The sequence below is a fragment of the Aythya fuligula genome, chromosome 1 (genome assembly GCF_009819795.1).
Source record: "Aythya fuligula isolate bAytFul2 chromosome 1, bAytFul2.pri, whole genome shotgun sequence".
Classification (NCBI taxonomy): domain Eukaryota; kingdom Metazoa; phylum Chordata; class Aves; order Anseriformes; family Anatidae; genus Aythya; species Aythya fuligula.
The window spans coordinates 23,965,358-23,987,459 of record NC_045559.1 but is presented as its reverse complement, the minus strand read 5'-3'; the positions used below and the strand labels follow the sequence as shown (position 1 = coordinate 23,987,459).

Here is a 22,102-nt window from a genome sequence, read left to right as displayed (position 1 = left end):
GCTGGCATCATTATATTAGCTTCTGTGTGAAACCATGGTGAAGAGGAACGAGCTGTTCAGAACCTGAGGTTCTAACACAGCAGGAGAAGCATTCAGGAAAGCCTTACACCAGCCCTAGTCTCCAGACACTGTAAAATGTGTTTCAGAAGCCTGTAAACCTGTTCAGCCTTTTGACTGCATGTGTCCAACATGCAAATCGTACATGAATTAAAAAGATGAAATGAAAATGTTCCAAAGAGAAAGACCAAATGAAATACATTCAGCTTTGCAACTCCACTATGCCACTCTCAGTGATTGTACTACCTTTGTATTTTGTATAGATCCAGTGTAACCTATTTGGAGCATATTTCACCTTCAGATCTTTGCAAATTGCCCATTGGAAGAACCCTTCTGTCTTCATTGGCTATATAATTTCCCTACGGTGCCAGTGCTCTAAATTTAGGCATTGCTGTTGGTTTCCTGACAGTAGATGAAATGAATGAAAATTTCTGTATTTATAAGTCATGCAAAGTAGATAATGTTACATTCACCGAATACTGAAATACTTCTGTGGCTATCAGAATAAGGGTTCCAGAATATTACTTGCAATGCTTGTTTGCAGTCTGACAAAAAATACGCATTCTAAAGCTCAATTCAGAATAGCATGACACTAATTTACTTTCTTGAGTTGGGTTTTATGAGACAAAGCTTCTGTGGATATAATGACTGAAACTTAGCTGATAATGAACAGAGACTATGCGACTAAAGATTTCAAAATACTTGGTACACTTGTAGAATAAATTTCTTTCCAGTTGCACAACTACAGAGCAGTCCAAGATGAAAAGTTATAGAGTACAATTTAAAAAACAGTGGGGAAAATACAGTTACCCTTTTGAATTTGTATACCATCCGTGAAAGAGCAGTATCTCCTTAATTTGCAAAATTATAAAGCTCTTATTAAGCTGCAGAAAAAAAATGTATTTCTCAAAGTCTAGATTAAGCTTAAAATGGAATCATGGATTATGCGTATCACTATACAAATAGTGTCCGTGTAGTTAAGTCTAAAATAAAAAAAGTCTAAATAAAATAGATGCAGTTTCTTTACCTTTGATAAATTGAGCTTTCCATGTTGACACACTCACATTATTCTCTATGAACCAAAAAGTACAGTGTATTTTACACTTCATAAATTTAAGTAGAATTTGTATGACACCGTGTGAACACTGGTATTAGGGAACCTCTTTAGCAGAGTGCTCTTCACAGAAACCATCTCTGCTCTCAGTATGTATAGCAATCTGAACATAAGTACAGAACTTTGAGGTCCTATTCTTTCTCGTAATCCTTATGGATGATACAGATATCTGTAGTTTGACAATCAGTAAATCATCACTTTTAAACATTCAACTTAATAGGTTTCCAGTTTATTGGAATGATGTGATTTTCTTCTGGATTACAGTTTTAATGCTCCATACCCTCATGCATTGGAAAATTCCCTTTTAATTTACCAGATTTCATATAAATATTGGAACCAATTAATACCACTTGTTTCTACCCAAAATACGACAGCAGAAGAAAAAAAAAAAAAAGTTTTTGTTTCAGTATCAGTAGATGTGGACTGCCTCCACTGCATCTCTAGCAACTCTAAGGAATGTAGGAGTAGTGCCAGACATCAGTTTCCATTCTCATAAAGCACAGCAACAGTTATGGCTTGTTTCCACGCATTCAAATTAGTTACATTTCATTGTACATTTTAAGCATTCCTGGAAAGGTTTGTGAATGAGAAGTGCATTGAGTGTTAATACATGCACAGAAACCACATCTGGCTCAGGACAGTCCTTGCCCTGCCAGGAGGTGGAGTATGGAAGAGTACTGAGAGAGATCATGCCTACTACACAGGTCAGTCATTTGCTGCTGGCCACAGTAGATCTGATTCCGGATTAGATGAACACAAAAGGCAATTTAACATTTTGAATAAAAGAAATTCTGCCCTGGGAAACCTGCCAATGTAGAATGACAATGTAGGTGATCCTTTCAATACAATGTTAGAGTCAGAAATGTACGTTTATAGCTCCTGACTGCTTTTGATGACAATTCATGAGTGAGAACAAGAAGCTTTCACAGTAGGACCCAGATGATTAGTTCTCTTAAGCTTCTGATTAACAAAACGTTCTTATATGGAAACACGTGACTGTAGAATTTTAAAGATGCCAAAGAAACAAAAAAGATTTCTGATTCCATGTCACTTAGACTCTTCTGAAGAAATGTTCTCTGTGAAAAACATAAACATGGCCACCAAAAAGTATATTCAGTCTTGTACCTTGTTCTCAACAGGATTCAGAGGAAGCAGCAAGTGGGATGCAAGCATGCAGCTGTATATCCCCACAATTGTCTCGTAATACTCATCTATTAGTGCTCCAGAAGTTTCTCTGGCTAGAAACAGTGTCTCTGACTTTACTACTTGTTAATTTTTTCTTTCAGTGAATTACTGTAGTTGTTTTCTCGGCTCATTTATACTTCCAAAATCTACATCTAGTAGCAGACTTCCACATCTCACCTACATGTGCCTAGAAGCAGCTCTTCTGGTTTGCTCTGAAACCCTCATCTATGAGTATTTATTAGGCAACTGGAGAGACAGCTTTCAGTGTATAATAATTTTTCATTAGGACCATTAACATGATTGGATATTTGTCCTTGGAAATGCTGCACAGAACAATCTGGGACTGAAATTCTGCAAGAGTTATTACAGGAAACAACAGAAATGCATCACTAGAAATATATCCCCTTTAAGAAATTTACTTAAGCATCTCTTCATGCAATTCAGGATTTTTAAAATGGATTAAGGTAACTAGAAGAAAACTAAAACCCTAAAGAAATGTTGAAATGCTACCAGTAATGCCTAGAAAATGGCCTTTTGTTTGTTTGTAAGACAAGAACAAAATGTAATATGCAAGAAGGAATAAGCCTCTAACAACAGCATGGATTTGCTCAGAATTTCGCAGAAGTTCATTAACATAGCACATATGTATAAAACAAAAACACTCAAATGCACTAACCCTGCATTAGATTTACTAATCTGGAGCCAATTCACATTAGGAGCTGTAGAAGCAGCACTTCAGGAACACAGAATTTACCACTTGTAGAGGGAGCATCAGATCCATTACTAGTGTCAGCCATTCCTGCAGCATGGAATTGCTCTGCCCAAACTGTCTCCCCAAAACAGCAATCTGAAGTGATATTCAACTGTAACACTGCTGATACATTAAAATAAGTTTAAAAAATCCATAAAATCTATGTGGAAACATATATGGTAACAGTGATGAATTAATTGGATGTGATAGGAAGTTTTAGTCACTTCTCCTCACTTTTAGAATGCTTTTGAAAATACTTTAAAATATATATTTTTAATTTGTATATAATGTAAATGGTAAAATGCCTTATACAAGTGTTTTGGTGATCTATTTAAATTAAATGAAAATATAATTAATAGTTTTAGTATCACTCAGTGATAACTTCTCAAATTCTAGATTGAGATTTTCAATCTTTTTTTCCCCAAACATCACTTTACATATATATGTGTGTATAAATATTTACACATAACATAAAAGGACCCATTTCCTGCTACAGTGCAGTCAAGAGAACAGAGTAGGTCCAGTATCTTTTAAAGGTACTAACTGTAAATAGCTACCCACACCCTCCCTCTAGTAAATCACTATTCTGGTTTACTAGAATACTAAAAACAAATTTTATTGGAATTTGTGGAGCTAAATTTCGTATTAGGCTTTAATAATTTCCACATTAGATATTTTAAAATCTTCTTCTAAAATTGTCTGTATGTATATATAGAGAAAAACTTCCACTAAGAAACTACAAATGGAAACTTCTACAGTTAGTGTGCAATTGCTTTATATGTATTGGCTAGGAAGTAATTGTGCACTGTCCTAAATTATAAAAGCTTTCACAAACACCAAACAATCAAATGTGAGATTCATGTAGTTGAATCATATTCCCATCTTCTCCCTTAATTTAACCATGCTGCCCTCCTGTGGATCTCAGGATATGTATAATGCAGTGGCTCAGACTATGGAAGTCCAGCTCACATTCATCCCTGCTACCTGCTACCTGTGACTGACCTGAACAGGAAAGAAAATGCAACTCTGAAACCATAAAAAAAGAGGTTAAATTAAACTTCAGGGCAAAGACCGTAAAACTTGTATTTGAGATAGTTTTAAAATGAGTATTTTAAATAAATATAAAGCCTTATTATTCCACAGATCATGGATTTATGGGAACACAGAGTCATACATATTAATAGTACACTTACTCTCAAATTAGGGGCAGAACATTCATTGCATAATGACGAGTTACTTAATCTGTTGAAGTGCCAATGCAATTGAACACATATATTATAAACATTATCCAACAACTCAGAAGGCATGGAAACCAATTTGCGAAAGTATCAGAATTTGAGAAACAGAAAATGTGTGAAACTGGGTGAAACTATTTTTTTTTCTGTTATGGAGATACCAAAAACATCTTGAGGAATTACTGAGTCAAAAATATATCACGTCTTCAAAAGCGTTAAAAAATGGTTTTGAGTAGAAGAATCTGAAATTAAGGAGAAGTATAATAAATTATTAAAAGAAATTGTCTCATGCAGAAATCATTTCAGATCAACTGCATTTCCATAACATCATCTTAAAATTATCTCTGTTATCACTTAACTTGAAATTAATGTTACGCACTAAAACATTTATAGAATTTCAGCTCATGTCTGCTCTGTTAGAATTATCAGCTTTGTTAAATCATGGATTTCAAACAGATTGGTACGGAATAGATACCAAAACCACAGAAGTACAACAGCTGGAGTGACACAACGCTGCTGTTTTTCTTCTAGAACTGAATTTCTAAATGCTGACAAATTATACTTAAAGACTTAATGATAAAGAATGCTTAAAAATGCACTTCTCTTTCCAAAGAAATACTAAAATTTCTAAAAACTACAAAGGTAGAGTGCTGTTTTCTGTTTTTAAAAAATCTAATGCTATGAAGTAAACACTTTCTTTTTAGAACCCTTTTAGTCTTTTTGATCTTTAAACTTAGGAATAAAAACTGTGAAAAGTGAAATCCTAAATTGTAAATCAAGCCATTCCATGCAAAATATTTATACATTATTGAAAAGACTGTGAAATAAATAAAAGTCTTGGAAAGCAGAAAAAAAAATAATAATTGCTTTGTACAAGACAGTATAGTCACATGCTATTTTGTTCCAATTAGCAAAGCTGCTAATATGCCATGGTCAATAAAAAAAAAACAATTGACCTAAGTAGTGGGGGCTAATTAATGAAATAAGATAATTAAATGCTTCTCAAGATATAATAAAAAATTATGGCTGAAAAGTGTTCCATAGATGTTGTCTTTTTGTTTCCCTATTATCTGCTTTTCTGCAGAATTATAGCCAGTGTATCTATATGCATAAAAGATAGATAGCACCCAGATGTTAACGTGTTGGTGGCATGGAATCAGGTGTTCAATTAAAATTTATTGAGTGTGGCACAGAAAAAACCCAAGCCTTCCATTAAGCAGAATACATACAAGCTCAATTAAAATGAATGCAGCATTTGAGATTAATTGTACACTCATATTCAATAACAGCAATAAAATTCTACTTGACATATGATTACTTTCTTAACTTAATCATACAATACTAATCTAGGAATTGGTGTTTTCTGTTTTAAAGAGGATCCATTCCTTCTCAGTATACAAAATAAAGGAAAAGCTTCATTTATGCAAAATATTGGTTCCCTCTCTCTCTTTTTTTTTTTTAATCAATGAAAGAAAAGCAACCATAATATTTTTAGAGATCTTATTCTAGCACATATCCTCGGCTAATGGTAATATTTGTTATATTTAATCCTAGTCTAGGTTGTGTTGTTTGCATAACAAGCCCAATTTTGTTTGAATGCATTCTTTATTCAGAATTTGTTTCTAAATGGCTTGACTGAAAGATCCTTAAAATGACATCTTGTGACCCTGTAAAATGGTATCTCTTAGCAGCCTACAGCCCTTAACCTATGAGGAATAATTTCATTGTCTAAGTGCAATGGAATTCGAGTTTGCTCTTTGAAGCTAAGACCTGGGAGCAGATGAAAAAGTGTGAGAGGGCCACAAAACATTCAGTTTTAGAAGAGACACTGGATAGTTATGAGGAGAGCACTTCCTCAGGTAGAGTTCTCCATGCCAGTACTAGTACAACTTCACTAAATTTTGTATTTGCTTCTACTTGGTCAATGGCATTGGGCATTCCACTTAGAATTTTTAACTTCAAATGATATACAAATTTAAGTGAGCTTAAGTTCTCAGAGTTCAAAATCACAAATGGAGGAACTGTTGATTAAAAATAGTAACTTCTAAGCCACTGATTGCTGAACAACAGCTACTAGTTCTGTATTTATGGTTCTGTTCACTTCTCTCACCAGAATCATAAAGCTTTTCAATTTTGGAATAAACTTTGAAGAGAAGCAGATGGCAGTTTTGGCAATCTTCTAACATTACCAGAGGAGCTCTCCATCTGGTAAAGGAAAGAGAAGTTGCACTGACCCCAGTGGAGACTGAGCAGTGGAAGTCATACCTACCAAAACAACTTCCCCTGCCAATTTGTCCCCTAGTTTACTCCATAAAAGAAATATGCAAAGATAAACTGACTGGTCTTTTCTGACTCTTTCTCCAAGGGCAAGCCACACACAACATTTAACATAGCACTTCACATGCATTTTTCACTTACCTCTTCTCTTATCATTTATGCATGAAGTGGAAAAAATAATCCTATACATTACAAAAAGACAAAGCACACAAAATCTAATTTAGGATGGGATGAAATTAAAACATGTTTGTGACAGTAAGTATGCTAAAAGATTCTTTGTAGGGTGAACTCTATGTCGTTATTGAAATGAAAAGCTGTGGAGTGTGCTAATGGTGCCAAACCCATGAAGCACTGCTGCCTTCATGGAAACCACCCAGCCTTCCAAGGGGCTGCCACCATGATGCTAACCCAGGGTGTGAGGATGGGCTCAGGGACCCTGACAAAATGGTATGGTGTGGAACTGCCAACCCATCTGTATTGACGTTTAACAGGATGTGGGCCATTCAAAGGGAGCTGTCTGTGATGAATGTACTATTTGGGCAAAACATCAGGAGTGCAGGGCCATGGGGACTCTGTTACTGGGTCAGAATCAAATGCAATACTGTAATAATTGAAATCATACTACTGTAGTGAAATAAACACATTAACATTGAATATGTAAAAAAAGTTACCTCTGTCTTTAAACCTTATGTATCCTGCTACAAAATTGCAAGTAAAAACCTTATTAGCCACATACATATGCACATTTACACATAGTCCTGCCCATACAGAATAGGGCATTAAGAATTAAAATCCACCCTCAGACAGTATAGCAAAATTAACCTTGTGGTATCCAATTCAGTAACTGAGCAAAGAGAGAATTAGATTGGTTACATTTTAAATTAATTTTGCAGTCCTAAGTGCCTTTGATTTTGTGAGGGTTTATATTCCATAAGACAAAAATTAGGTGAATGCTAGCTTCATGCAAGTAACAGATGGACAATGCAAGTGACAGAAGGACATAACACACGCAGGTGGTGTGCCCCCATCCTCACAGTTAATAGTACTGGCACTCTCCGTAGAGAAATAATGCCAGGCCATGACAGACCATATGTAATGTCAGTGTATGTCATGTGGAAATAACTCTTTCTTAAATTTTATATCACAGAGTAGTGTCTGATACAAAGAAGTAAGTCAGATCACCTGACAGGAAAGGTTAATAAAAAACAGCATCTCTCACCTGACTGATACATGTGCTATGCTGATTTGTAGAATAATAGAGCAATAAATAATAATCTAAAACAATTATTTCAATGATATTTGTTCCTGCATTCTGGGAAAATAATTATATTGCTCATATAACTATGTGCAGTGATAATGTTGCAAATATGTTATGTCAGTTATATCTTCATTACTACAGACTCATGAATGGAAGAGAAGTTTCCAGACAACTTTCAAAAGGAATTTAAATGGCAGAAAAAAAGCTAAAACTTATAATACAAAATAAATACATAATCTCAAATACATAATATATTCTACAACATATAATTCTGGAATAGGTTATTAAACAGGGATATTAGAGAGCAATTTCATTCTAAAGTTACTGTCAGCAATATTTTGAATGTATTTACAACATAGTATTTTTTTTTCTCAAGTTTTAATCAAACCAAAACGTCAGAATTTGTTCTGAATGATACTCCTCCAAAGCTGTGGGAACTGTGTAATGACAGCATAAATGACTTTAAGCTAAGGAAGTCAATCTGAAAATTCCAGTCAGACCAGTCTCTTAATTAGAGTGAAGCTACTGGGAAGTTCCCACCAGTCTGAACTTCTTACTGCAAATTTTAGATTCTCAATTAGATTCTACAAAATGCTCAATTAGATTCTACAAAATTTTAGATTCTCAATTCCTCACCTACAATTTCATGAACCTATGATCTATTTTCAGATAAATATTAGATCATCATTTGGCCTTCTAAGTTACCACCAGCTTTGTTATTTTTAAAGAAAATTCTGAAGCTGTGAGTAGAGCACTTCCAATAAAGGAATCAGTATGGATTTTATTCTTAATATTTTTAAAAATTCAATGAAGCAAACATTTACAAGCATGAAAACTATGGTTTTACAGGAACATATATTTCATGTATTTTCAGGATCGAACCTTTGCTTGTTCAGCAGCAGTATCTCAGCTAGGAAGAACTTCAACCTTTCAGCCTCTTCCATGCCTGAGAAGATGCAGACTGTGAGGATGGACACTGACAGGATGGGCAGCTGTGCAGACACCTCCTTGACATGGGCATCAATGGAAGCTGTTGCCCAGTTCTGACAACTACATTTAGGAACTTTAATTAATTACCTAAACAAAAGAGGATGCATCCACACTGGTAACTTAGTTTGAATATGGACTGTGCTTTTGAAGGTGATATCTCCATTGACCCTGCTGCAGCACATGGTCCACAGTAAAGAATAGATTCTGTGCTTGGGAACTGGATTCCTCTCACAGGAAATGAAGCCAGAAGCAGTGCTCAGTCAGTGCACCTCATATATACCAGCCACTAACGGACAGTCAGTTCAGGACAACACCAGGCAGAGGCTGGAGTAAATCCCTAGAAATGCATACAAGGTGGATATCAGGTCCTCAGCAACCACCAAGTCACTTTACAAATGTGTGAGGGCACACATCACCTTTGGCTCCCTCTGTAGCCAAGAGGCACATCACACACCATTCAGGTCTTAAGAGATTTCCATCTTTGTACTGGGTAGCATAACTTTGGTAGCCATCAGCAGCTAAAAATCTTTCATAGGTGCCACAGTTAGACAAGTGATGCTGCAGTGCAACTCATCACCATCTTTATGGTCTGAAGTGACCTCTTCCCTAACATGATAAACCAAGAACTGCTGCCAAGGCTTATTCTTCATTTCTGTTTTCTCACATATACACACAAAGTCCAGGAAGTTTAGACTGGGGGAAGATTTAAAGTTGAGAAATGCAGACAAGAATTTGATTATATAGACCAAAAAAGTCTACCTAGAAGTTGTATGGTTCACTGAGATGGTTGGTCATTGGTTCTGAGATCTCACATGGTAAGCCTGAAACATTGGCATTACAAGTTGGCATTTGGTCTGGGTACACCAGAAAGGTAAACCACAAGAGACAAGCCAGGCCCAAAGAATAAGAGTTTAGGACCCAGAGAGCCTGAGACATAACTGCATCAAAGAAAGCTGAGGAGAACATGGTACAAAGAAACAACACAGAGGAAACGAACCTCTGCCAATACGACCAGCTCACTCCAATTGATTATTCTTCAGTGCTGAATAAGGACTTTAGCAGTAATGAACCAAAGGAGGATTTGACACACAGGCAGTACTGATTATGGGAATTTTCCATACCTAACCATAACCTTCACATATTAAATCATAGTAAAGACAGGGAGATAGAACAGGTCTTGTTAAAACCACCATCTAAAGCCAAAAGATGTACAACTGAATTTGCATAATTTTGTTCACCAGAGAGCTGAAGAAAATTCATCTTCATATTCTCAGGAGCAACTAGCTTTACAGAGAAATATATAAGAAAAATGAACACCCTATACAAATAGTTGTAATGATGTTTTAATGGAAGAGTAGAATCATGATTTAAATATTAGTTCTTAAATATGTTCTTAATTCTTTAACTTCATGTTTTTTAAAGTTATGAGAAAAAAAAAATAAGGAAAAAAAAAGTATACTTTCATGTTTTTAACTGTTAACCTTGCTTAACCCATAGATCTTTTTCATGTAAAGTATGTTGTGATTAAGCTAAGTGAGTTTGGATCTAAATTTATATCTCAGCTTTTACAAATATTTCAGATTAATTACTATGGAATGAATGAAGAATGACACCTTAATTAGTAATGCTTCTCTTGGCAATTAGGATTCTCTTGGCTTCTCTTAGCAATTAAAGTGGCAGTGGCATATCATTAAGGTCTTCAAGATTCCCCATGCCTCCTCAGAAGCAATTACTGTGGGAAGCACTGAAAATCAGGCTCATAGCTATAATCTGTTCTCTAAGGATCTAGCAGCAGGATAAACATTTTTGCTTCTTCCTTCCATAGTAATTTTGCATTAACCCATCATCATTATCCAATCAATCACTAATGTAATTTTAATGTGTCATTTTTCATGAAGTTCAATTTTCCTTTTTAAAAAGTAACTGATTACAGTCAATTGATTTTGCAGAATTGTGCAATATTAAAATCACTTTAAAAGAAGACAGTTAACACATTAGCACTTTTATTTTTTTCACAGCAAAATGCTAGTATTCATTTAACACAATAAAAATTCTAGCATTTAGCAAAATTTAAAGTAGCATAACAGAAAATATTGCTTTGAGGCACCATGGAATAATAATAGCAAGGCATCCATACATCCGTAAAAGTGAATTAAAATCAGGCCATTCCATCTTGCTGTTATAACAAATGCAGGAAATTGTTACCTTAATATATACATGAATAAATGGCCTTATGAATATCAAAATGAGGATGAATTTGTCAGAATTTAGCAAGAAACAGAAGATAATTATAGCTACATGAATGACATTTTTGACTAAAACAAACAAACAAAAAAATCTAATCCATTGCTGTTACATTCATAAATTAAAATTGCTTATTGATTATGGGTCAACATTTGACTAATATTCTTGTTGAACTGTAAGTCATTGCTTTATTTCTTTTAATTTTGTTTCTGTTCTCATTTTCCAAGGCCTCTCTGATTTTTTTTCTGAAAATTTCAGAATATTTCAGCTGTTCAAATCTTCTCTCTGTAGTTCATTTTCTGCCAGATCTATTAAGATACACAGTTGCTGTTCAAAAATAATTGTAATAAAGTCAAACCTGCGTTTACTTATAAAAATTTAGAGGAAGAAATCACAGAACTTTAGATTTAACAACACCTGAAACAGAGACAAAAACAGAATAGATAACATCCTTAAGACAGCATTGCCTGTGGTTGGATCACATCAACAGGAGCTCAGATGCTGAGTGAAAACAACAATGTATTTCTAGTTTTCATGCTTCTGAAAAGGATAGTAATATGACCATAATGAACCTGTTTGTGTGGTCAGCCCAAAATAAAGCTTTGAGAGCAGGCATCATGCTATGCTTATTAACTGAGTGTTAACTGGATATTAATATTGTTGTCAGAGAGCTACTCACATTTATCCATTACCATTCTGGTAGGACAGAATTGGCAAGGGTTTTAAAGAGACCATCTATCCAGTGCCAATGGAATGTCCCATTTTAATTTCCCATGTTGTATCTTGCAGAAGACAATGATCTCTGATAACAGACACAAAAGCTTGTGCGTGATGAGGTTCTTTCCGCTTACTATAGTCCAGAAGACCTTTAACCTGTGTTCTTGTGAGGATCACCCAAAGGTGATCTTTGGTTAAGGTTTAAAAGGTTTCGTTAAAGGTTTGGTTAAAAAAGGTTAAGGCAGAGCCACAGATCTCTCATATCAGGGCATATTCAAGTTGCTAGTATGGGCCAATTTTCTTGTTTAGGGACTGCTAGACTGGCAATATGTACCAAGAATCTTCTAAGTGAGCTTACTATTTCTTGTGGTACAAAGATAACATGGGAACAGGTAGTGACCACATAAAATAGTAGTAAAGTTTTCCTGCACCTTCCGCTTAGCAAAAACTTCATGCTCTAAAGGGAGCATGGTAAACTCAACTGTTAATTTGTGATTGGCACAGCTGCAGTTGATTTATTACCATCAATAATTTACACTACCATTTTGAAACTTTTTATTTAAAATGACAGAAACAATCATTCAAAGAGACATATGCTTTTATTAACCATAACAGTCAAGCATTCAGATCATATCAAAAGAATTAATGCAAACCGATGGAACTAACTTCTTTTAGAAAGTTAAAAATTATGCCATAAGCCAGAGACTAGTATGCTCACAGAAAGGGCATGATTACCTGTGGAGCTCCCTAGTGAGTCTCAGTCCTTTAGCTGGACATTCCATGTGCCAAAAGTTCTTGAAACACTTGGGTTTACTCTGAGCTGGATACATGAGTCTGTCTTGAAGAAAGGGATATTCGTACATTCGTGTTTCATGGTCTTGGATCTTTGGAGTCAGCAACTGTCTCAGAATTACTGTTGAGAAGAAATGTAATTTCCTCTTCCTAAGTATTAGTAAAAAGCTCGTGTTGTTTAAAAATAATTGTGTAACATTACAGATCAGTAATGCTACTTCTTTCCAAATGGAGGTAATCAGCAATAAATTTCACACTACTACATTTTACATCTCCCAAATTACTCTGCTGTTCCCAGCCAGAATGCTTTTCAGTTACTGACAGATCCTTCTTGCAGGATCATTTCTTCTGTAGAAAACACATGCTCTACACAGACAAATATGTGGTGCTGCTTGTTAGTTGACACTTTGGCATACCTTGATGTAAAAATCAGAGCAGCCATTTCTGAATATGAAGCAGTATTTGCTGTGCTGTATGCTCCTGTTGCTGCTCACATTTTGTACTGGTATCACTTTTTCTCTTCAACAGTCAACTGTGTTTGAAATTTGACCAAAGCCACCTTCTTCAGCTATACAACACTTCTTCTCTAAGAGGTACTGAGTAAGGCACAGGCAGTACTGCAGTTTCCTTCAGCACCACAGAACTACATACAGGTACAGCACTTGTCTTGATTAGCCCTAAAAGATAACAGTCTGGCTAGGTCTGATTGAATATGGATTGGAACATGATGCTTTGCACTCCATTCCTTTTCTCTCTTCTGTGCCAATGAAACCTAACTGAAACTCTGATACTTACTTATGCCCTCCTGTCGAAGACATACTGAAATCTTCCTTTATGCAGTGTCTCAAAGGTCCCCTGTATATGACAACCAAACATGAGGTGACATTGCACATGCATCAAGTCTGAGCTATGAGCCAACTAAGTCAAAAGCAAGTAACCAAGCTGGCGACCCCAGCAGTTCTTCAGCACTGGTGCTAGCATTGCACTCTCAGACAGTTCAGACAGGGTGGAGAGCAGGCCAGTTAAAATTTTGCATGCATCTGCCCTTTTACACACACACACTCACACGTCTCCTTCATTTTATGCACCATGACATGTAAGACTGATGGTACTGGTCATCTTGTTGTAAAAGATAATGCCACCAGACCCCATTCTGACTTCCTCAAATGGTCATATCTGAAATATTTTGTTTAGATTAAAAAAAAACTCTATCTCACTTTTGCTTGATGTGTCTTCACTAGCAAAGACCCTTTAGATATGCCTAATTTTGTTCATCTTCCTTATTATTGACATACTCATTAGTGTTTAAAAACCCGTTGGAACCATGAGTACATGAGAAAGAGGTTCTTAGGACAACTTAAGCACTAATTTTGAGGCCAACCACAAACAAACAAAAACACTATCCCATTTGCCAGCAATAGGAGAGACAAGAAAAGCTTGTCTTTTGGAATTGCTTGGAACTGCTAGAGAGTGAATAATTTTGGCCTAGACCCAGATGACTTGGATACACACTTGATTCTGTGATAGGATTCTCTTGTAGCAGACTGGTAGCAATACCTTCCATTTTCACATAAAATTTGTATAGGAATTATGGGTCATCTCACAACACTGGAAGGCTTGACACCGCAAATGGCAATGGGCAATCCTTCTCAAGTGTCTGTAGACAGATCTAACTCCTAAATATATTTGAGACTAATTAGGGAGTAATTCTAACAGAAATTGTAATAGAAATTATAAGGAACATTGATATTCTCCCCTCATATTTCTTACAGATCAACAGTTCTTCTGGTAAGAAAATGCTTTGAACAAAACTGCAGGTGTTAAAAAATATAGATCAAGCATCTGTGCTCCCAAATGGAACAACCTGTACATGTTGGAGGACATCAGAATCCCTAAACTACCCCTGGTACAAACAAAAAGTCCTCACAGGGATTAATTGAAATTCCAACATATTTCACTTAAAATATTCATTTTATTTCATTAATTTTCATAAGAGCATGTACATAGACACTACGTTATTTAGAGATCAATATTTATAGCTAGTAGGAAATCTCACCAGAAGTAAAGATAGTATTTCTCTGAACCTTGTGGTTACCTGTAGCAAAATTATCTTGCTATCTATGAAAGCAGCTTGAGTTTCACTTAAAATAAGAAGAGATTTAGCTTGTAAAAATCACTTGGGTAGCTACTCATGGTCTGACTTCAATATAGATTTGAGAAACTGAATTAGGCAAAAGAAAAAACAGGATCAAAGCCTGCCTCTTGCTCTTGTAAACTTTGTTGTCTGATGATCTGTCATTAATTTTAATTTAGTACATAATCTACACTTCTGAATGCAATACATAGAGAGAAGGCTCTGGTGTTTACCTCACTGCTATGTGTTTACCTTCCCCCTCCCCATTTTTTTAAATTTTCCTACTGTCAATACCTTAGCATTCATAAAAAAACCTGTCAAGGCATTCCTCCATATCCAGTGATTTTTGAAAGAACTTGGATTACTCTGACATAGCCTAACTATCTAAATTTGGGGCTGCTATAGTGAGGAAAGGATTCCAAATGTGATGAATAGATTTGTAAAATTCAAACAAGCTCAACAGTTCCTACCATTTTACTTTGCTTATACCTCCCAGTCTTTATGTTCACAAACTGAAAAATAAGCCTTCTGCCAAAGGACAGCGAGAATCCCACTCTTCAAAGCAGCAGCTGAAGTCAGTGCTCTGCTACCCTCTTTTAATCTGGAAGCAAAAGTGTAATAGCAACAAATAGAAAGCTAGATGGTGCTAATATACTGATTTTATGGTTTCAAACAGATGTGCTGCACACAAACTTGGAAAGACAAATCAAATGTTACAGAGAGATACAGAAGAGTTTATGTATGTAGATGAAGAAATGCTATAGTTTGATAAATATCTACTTATCTTTACATTTGATTCATGCAAATACGCTGTGTTGATAAATGAAAAAACAACTGGAACCTCTCAGGCAGGCCTCTCTCCCTTTTATGAGAAAAAAATTTACAATATTCACAAATGAGAAAAACATTTTCACTAACTGTTGAAAAGTAGTGTAGAAAGTTAACTGTTTTTATCTAATGGAAAATAATAACAATTGAATATATCCATGGTACATATTACCATATCATCAAAATTATTAGGAAGAATTTTCTAAGATGTTGGACACATACAGTTTTCTAAAACTTTTCTCTTGTTGAAGCGACTGTATGCCTACTGGCTTTAAGAAAAAAATGCTATATGTATGTGTTTGGCTCAGAGAAAGGCCTGAAACCAAGTTTCAAATTCACTATAAGCAGCATAAAGGCCTGTCTGCAACAGAGCTCAAGAGATGCAATTGTATTCCTGTCATCTTTATCTTTAAAAGTAGCCCAGACTTGAAACAGTCTTTTTACTGCGGTCACCTCACATGTTTTTCTGAAATAATGATACTTGAAATAGTTCTCATCTTCAGATCAGCCTTCAAATGATGCAACTTGAAATTATAAAACTAACTCTGTTCCCTGTCCTACCCTTTGCTAGGTGACCATGGAGAAACAGCATATAAGAGCTGGCAACATCCTCATCCTGGCTGACTTCAGTGTCCATACAGCTCTTTATAATTGACTTATAGGCTTGCTAGTAGCTATGACAACACTTTATCCAGGTGACAGTTACATACTACAGCTGTACCCACAGAGGAGCCAGCAGACCCCAGTGCTATCCTCAGCTCTGTCACTGAATTGCCTGTGACCTTGAGTAATTGCTATTCATGCCTGTGTTTCATTTCACTCGTCTGTAAAACAGAGATAATTATACTTGCCTTCCTCTCCAATGAACTCCTCTATCAGTGGGTGAAAAGTGTCATAAAAAAATGAGGGGAAAATTACTTATCTTCTAATTTTGCATCTTGGAAGACTGTTAGCCAGGACATTACTCTAACAGATATTCTTCAGCTCTAAAGCTACAGCAACAGCAGAAGATATGCGTGATTTCAGTCGCATATAGGGGTTATATTTATTGATTATAAATGTTCTAAGAATATTTCAGTCAGTCCTAGGTATACAAGAGGAAAGACTTTTTAAAAGGTTTGCAAATTCATGGTGATCCTTATATTCTTACAATACTTACAATACACCCATACAAATAATAATTTAAAAAAAAAAGGTTTTAAGAGGAAAAAAATCTAAATGATTCCATATAATTTTGGAGTGTAAGTTCAAAAAAGGTTGACAAAATAATTGCTTTCCAAATGAGAGAGAGGGAGAAATTCAAGGCACATAAATAACCAAGTGCTTGCAGAATGTATATTCCATATACAAAAATTTAAGAAATCAAAGGTACAGCCTCACACAGTTCAACAAGCAGAAGTCCTGGACCTGGGTAGGAACAACTCCAGCAACCAGTACCTGCTGGGGGCCACCCAGCTGGAACACAGCTTGCCAGAAAAGGGTCTGGAGGTCCTGGTGAACACCAAGTTGAAGATGAGCCAGCAGTGTGACCTTGCAGCAAAGAAGGCCAGTGGTATCCTAGGCTGCATTAGGCAAAGTGTAGCCAGCAGGTCAAGGGAAGCGATCCTTGCCCTCTATTCAGCACTGGTGAGGCCACACCTGGGGTATTATGTGCAGTTGCTGGCTCCCTAGTCAGAACAAGAGAGGCATAGAGATATTCTAGAGGGTCCAACCAAGGGCCACAAAGATGATTAAGGGACTGCAGCATCTCCTGTGAGAAAAGGCTGAGAGAGCTGGGACTGTTTAGCCTGGAGAAAAGGAGGGTCATGGGGGGATCTCACCAATCTCTATAAATATTTGAAGGGTGGCTGCAAAGAGGATGGAGCCAGGCTCTTTTCAGTGGTGCCCAGTGACAGGACAGGTGGCAATAGTCACAAAGTAAAATACAGGAGGTTTTGTCTGAATGTCAGGAAGCACTTCTTTACTTGACAGTGACTGAACACTGACACAGGTTGCCCAGAGAGGTTGTGGAGTCTCCCTCCTTGGAGATCTTCAAAAGCCACCTGGACATGGTCCCAGGCAACTTGGTGTAGGCGGCCCTGCTTGAGCAGGGCATTGGACCAGATGGCCTCCAGAGGTCCCTTCCAATCTCAGCCACTCTGTGATTCTATGAACAACTCTAAATGCAACATGTCACAACAGAAAGCAGAATTTATAGGGATAAACTTAAATATTGGAAAAAGTTCTGGAAAAAAAGAAAAATACTGAAATGTTTTACTTCAGAAGTCAAAACTAAATAATACTACTTTATAATATTATCCTGTTTAGGCTGGTCAATTTGTAAGAATTTTACATTATTTTTTATCTCCCTTATAAAATATTATCATTAAACATTACCTATCTTTTTAAATTAAGCTATGTAATAAAATCTCAACATTCCTTTTTTATGTCAAGATTTAAGGCAATAGAATAATACTCTGCAGTAACCACTAGGCTATGCTAACAGACAACTCAACTGACATATACTTTAAAAAATAATGCATGTTTTAAATGCACATGGATATGCAAAGGTACTTCAAAAGAAAATGCATTAGAAGAAGGTATTTACTGTAACCCACATATCTTGAATGGATTAACCTGTCCTCTATGGGTTTTCAACCCTAATTTAATTATGAGTTAAGGACAGGCAAATCAGCCTCCCTGAAGCAAACATTCCCTAACACTGCTATTCTAGATTGGCAGAAATAAACAAGATTTTAGCATTTTATAAAGAAAGTTTATTGTCCGTATTTATTTATTTATTTATTTCCTCTTATGATTTGTTTTAGATTCAAAACTGTAGTGGAAGAAATGGATACAATTCTTTCTATTGTATGATTGTTGGCTTAATATAAAAGATAAATCTCTTGAATATACTCTGCATTTTAGACTAGGGAAAGGTTACTGAAATCTGTGAGAATACGTTAGAAATGATGAGAAAGGAATCTGAAGTATCATGAATTGCCAATACTCAGGACTGTTCTACAATTTCCCATTAATGAGTGACATTTACCTTGTCATTACTCAGAATATTCTAGCAGTGCATGCTTCCCCTTCTAATCTATTGACAGGGTTTAATTAGAAAAGGATTGTTATGTATCCTTCAGGTTGTTTCATACTGTGACAGCCTTTCATGCAAGCATTAAAAGAAATATCTGAAATAAATAGTAAGACACAGTAAGATGCATGAGTAGTCTTTATTTTTGAAGCATATACCTCTTTTTTGCAGATGTACAAATCAACTGCTACTGAGATTCATTATAGTGTTGAATCATAAGAATTGTTATTTCATGCTCTTAGAAAGGTTTCAATTTGTATTGAAAAAAAATGAAACTTTGTATTTTCATTTGAAATATAATTATTTGTTATGACGGAAATTTAAAGAGGGAGCATGATCTGAAGGTGCTGCAGTCCAGAATATTATTTGTGAATTTAAAATATCAATCCAACTACAAGACAGTATAATTTATAAAACTGAATATTCTTGAAGCATAAATGCAAGACAGGTTTTGAAGACTGTCAGTATGTCCCGTGTCAATAAATAAAGTCTGTTTTAAATAGGAGAAACTGTTTCCAAGAAATAAAACTGTAAACCCACAATTAGTTTGGGCCTGTCGGTTTTACTGATCCTGCAGAATTTGAAATATTTAAGCATAGCTCCTATATCTGACAAACGGGTTTCATACTACCTTTTTTTAATTTTTTAAAATCTTGATATAGCATTAGTCTAATAAAATCCCTCTTTCTGAAATTGGCTGTGTGGTAAGATTTTAATTTAATTTTGAATACATTTTGAGATTCCCAGCTGGAAGGCACTACTTAATGCCAACAGCTTGCCTTTTTCTCCAATGAGACAAATAGGAACCTTGTATGTTTGCTTGTTAACTCTGCCACATGGTTAATGCAATTTGTCTAGTTGAAAGATTGGGTGAAGGTAAAACATGAGATGTTTCTGAAAAAGAAGCTGAAGAATTACAATGTAAGGAGGATAATCACACTAACTACATTAAAAGCCTATTATTAAAATACAACTTGCTCAAATGACAAAAGTCCAGAAATATGAATGAACACACCCTTTAATTTTTTCCCTTTTTGTGTACACTGTGACACTGTGCTTAAATATCTGACTACATACTAAATAGGAAAAAGGAAAAACATCCCAGTACTTTTCGCTCTTCAGGATAACAGCAGTTGCCTTCCAGCTCTTCAGCAATTTACTTTCTCCTATGGCCTGTTTCACTGCATGCTATGCAAACACCAATTTATAGCCAGAATCAAGTTATTTGCTTTTCTACCTCATGCAGGCTCACCAGAGAGCTGCAGAGCCTGGCACCACAACAACACTGGCTGACAGAGCGCAAGCCTCTGCTCCTGTGTGACTGAGGTGGCTGCTGCCTCCCTTCTTCCCTGAGCTCATTCTACCAGTTGCTTTCCAAGATTTTCCTTCAAGTGTTTATGACAACTTCATAACTAAACTGGATTAATACAACTTTTACCTCTATGTAGATTTATAGCCTAGTTGCCACTGATTTCAGCTGTCTTGTGAATGTTGTGCTCCACTATGAAATCACATTCCAGTTTATCAAACTGAGCACAGGAAATGAGGGACATATCACCAGTTATTACAGTTGGAAAAGCAGACTAGTTTCTCCTTTTAGCACAATTAGGGATAAAAACTAGTCCTTCCAGGCACCCCTCAGCTACCTGCAGCACAAAATATTCCTCTGCCTCCCATAATACTCTCCTTCATTTGCTGTATGTTTTCTAGCCCCTGCATAAATGAGGATTTCTCAGATAAATGAAGAATCAGTCCTGAACATGAATAAATTTAATGTGTGATGAATTGGACAGGAATCTATCTTGAAAACATAGCAAATGTCCACTTAGAACAACCCTTTTACTCACAGAGGAAGTCAAGCAGCAGATAGTGCCTCAGTGATCGCTTTTCCTAACATTAAGGATTCTTGACTTTACACATAAATAATACTTTGAGCAGTTTGGTATTTCCCTCCAGATAAACACCCTCTTCTTCACTCTCACTGCAACTCCAGTGCTTTCATAAAATACTTCATCAAATTTTTCAATGGTCAATAGATGTATTATTAACATTTTATTTAATTTCAAATATATTTATGATGGAGGAGATGGACTTTGCTAGACAAATGTGTAGGTAACAATCTTCATAGCTAATGGCTGTAAGAAAGGGAAACTATGACTGACCTTGAGCATTTTTGGTGGGAAGATGAAAACCAGTTTTTGCCTGGAGAATAGTGACAGCAGTGACCCTACAGTAAAATGAGGAAGTAAACAACTGTGCCAGGAGATTAGTATCCAAAAGCAGCATGAGGAAGTAACCAGAAACAGTAGATGAAAATGATGATTGAGTTAAATCCTTGAAAGTAACATTTTATTGGACAACCCATGTAATGTTCAGAAAAGAAGACTAGGGACCTAAGCTAGTATGGAAAAGCAAATTTTCCAGAGGAAAACCCTCTGAAGACCCCAGAAGAACAGCCACTGGCTGAGCCAATTTCTGTGGAGAAACCTGAAGCACAATGGGAGGAAGCACTGGAGCCTTGTCCTTGTTGCTGGACCCCGGTCAAAAGAGCAGCATGCTATACGTTAATTTTATCTGTGGACAGCATGTGGATCAGCAACCTGTCACCTATTGGAAGCAACGCATGTGAGCACAACCTCCCCAAGGGAGCTGTAAAATGGAGTATACAACCACGCTAGGTCAAGTGCAAGTTAAATGAATCTGTTGCATACTACTTGCTACTCATGTGGTTCAACTAGTGCTTTGTTAAATGTTACTGCTATACTATTTTCAGTTATTATTGCCCTATTAGTTTCTGTCAATAGAGTAAGCATTTGAATTAAGCAAGGGTTAATCTGTTTCCCTGGCAGAACCACACTCACATTAGTTGGTTGCTGGTCTTAACACCCAGTGAAGAAATCTGATGTGTCGCAGACAGGCAGAAGGAATTAAAGGTATTGAGAGGCACAAATCAATCCTTGCATCCCAGCACTGTGTATGCTTTGTGACAAACTGCTGAAGAACATGGGCAGCACTGTGCCACCTCTGCAGCACTCACTGCTTCAGTTAGTCCAATACTTTACAGCTCTAGAAGACTCAAATGATGCTAATGGACCAAATCCAGGCAAGTATGTGCCACAATTACCAAGCAGGGAAGAGGGAGGGCACTGACAGGAGAGCATCACATTTTAGTGCAGACTAACACTCTTCTCTCCTCCCTAAGCCCTCTTCACTCCTTCCACCTTACTCAGCTTGCTCAATCCTGCCACATGATTCTACTTCCTTTATCCATGTATTTGTAGCCCTACTTCTAGGTCTTCTGATCTCAGTCCCAATCTCTAAGCACAACAGTTTGGGCTGCCCCTCTGGCTCCATGCCTGTTTTCCCCCTGTCCTCCCAATTCCTGGTTACCGACTGCAGGCCACAGTCCACAGGTCTTGTTTTTACAGTCCTGATCAATTCTGC

The 22,102-nt window shown here is 36.3% G+C and overlaps 1 protein-coding gene across 2 annotated transcripts in view; it reads right to left on the bottom strand.

The window, feature by feature from the left end:
• CADPS2 (calcium dependent secretion activator 2) overlaps positions 1–22,102 on the bottom strand; it is a 315,329-nt gene that overhangs the window by 130,005 nt on the left and 163,222 nt on the right. The gene's annotated exons all lie outside the window — the stretch shown is intronic.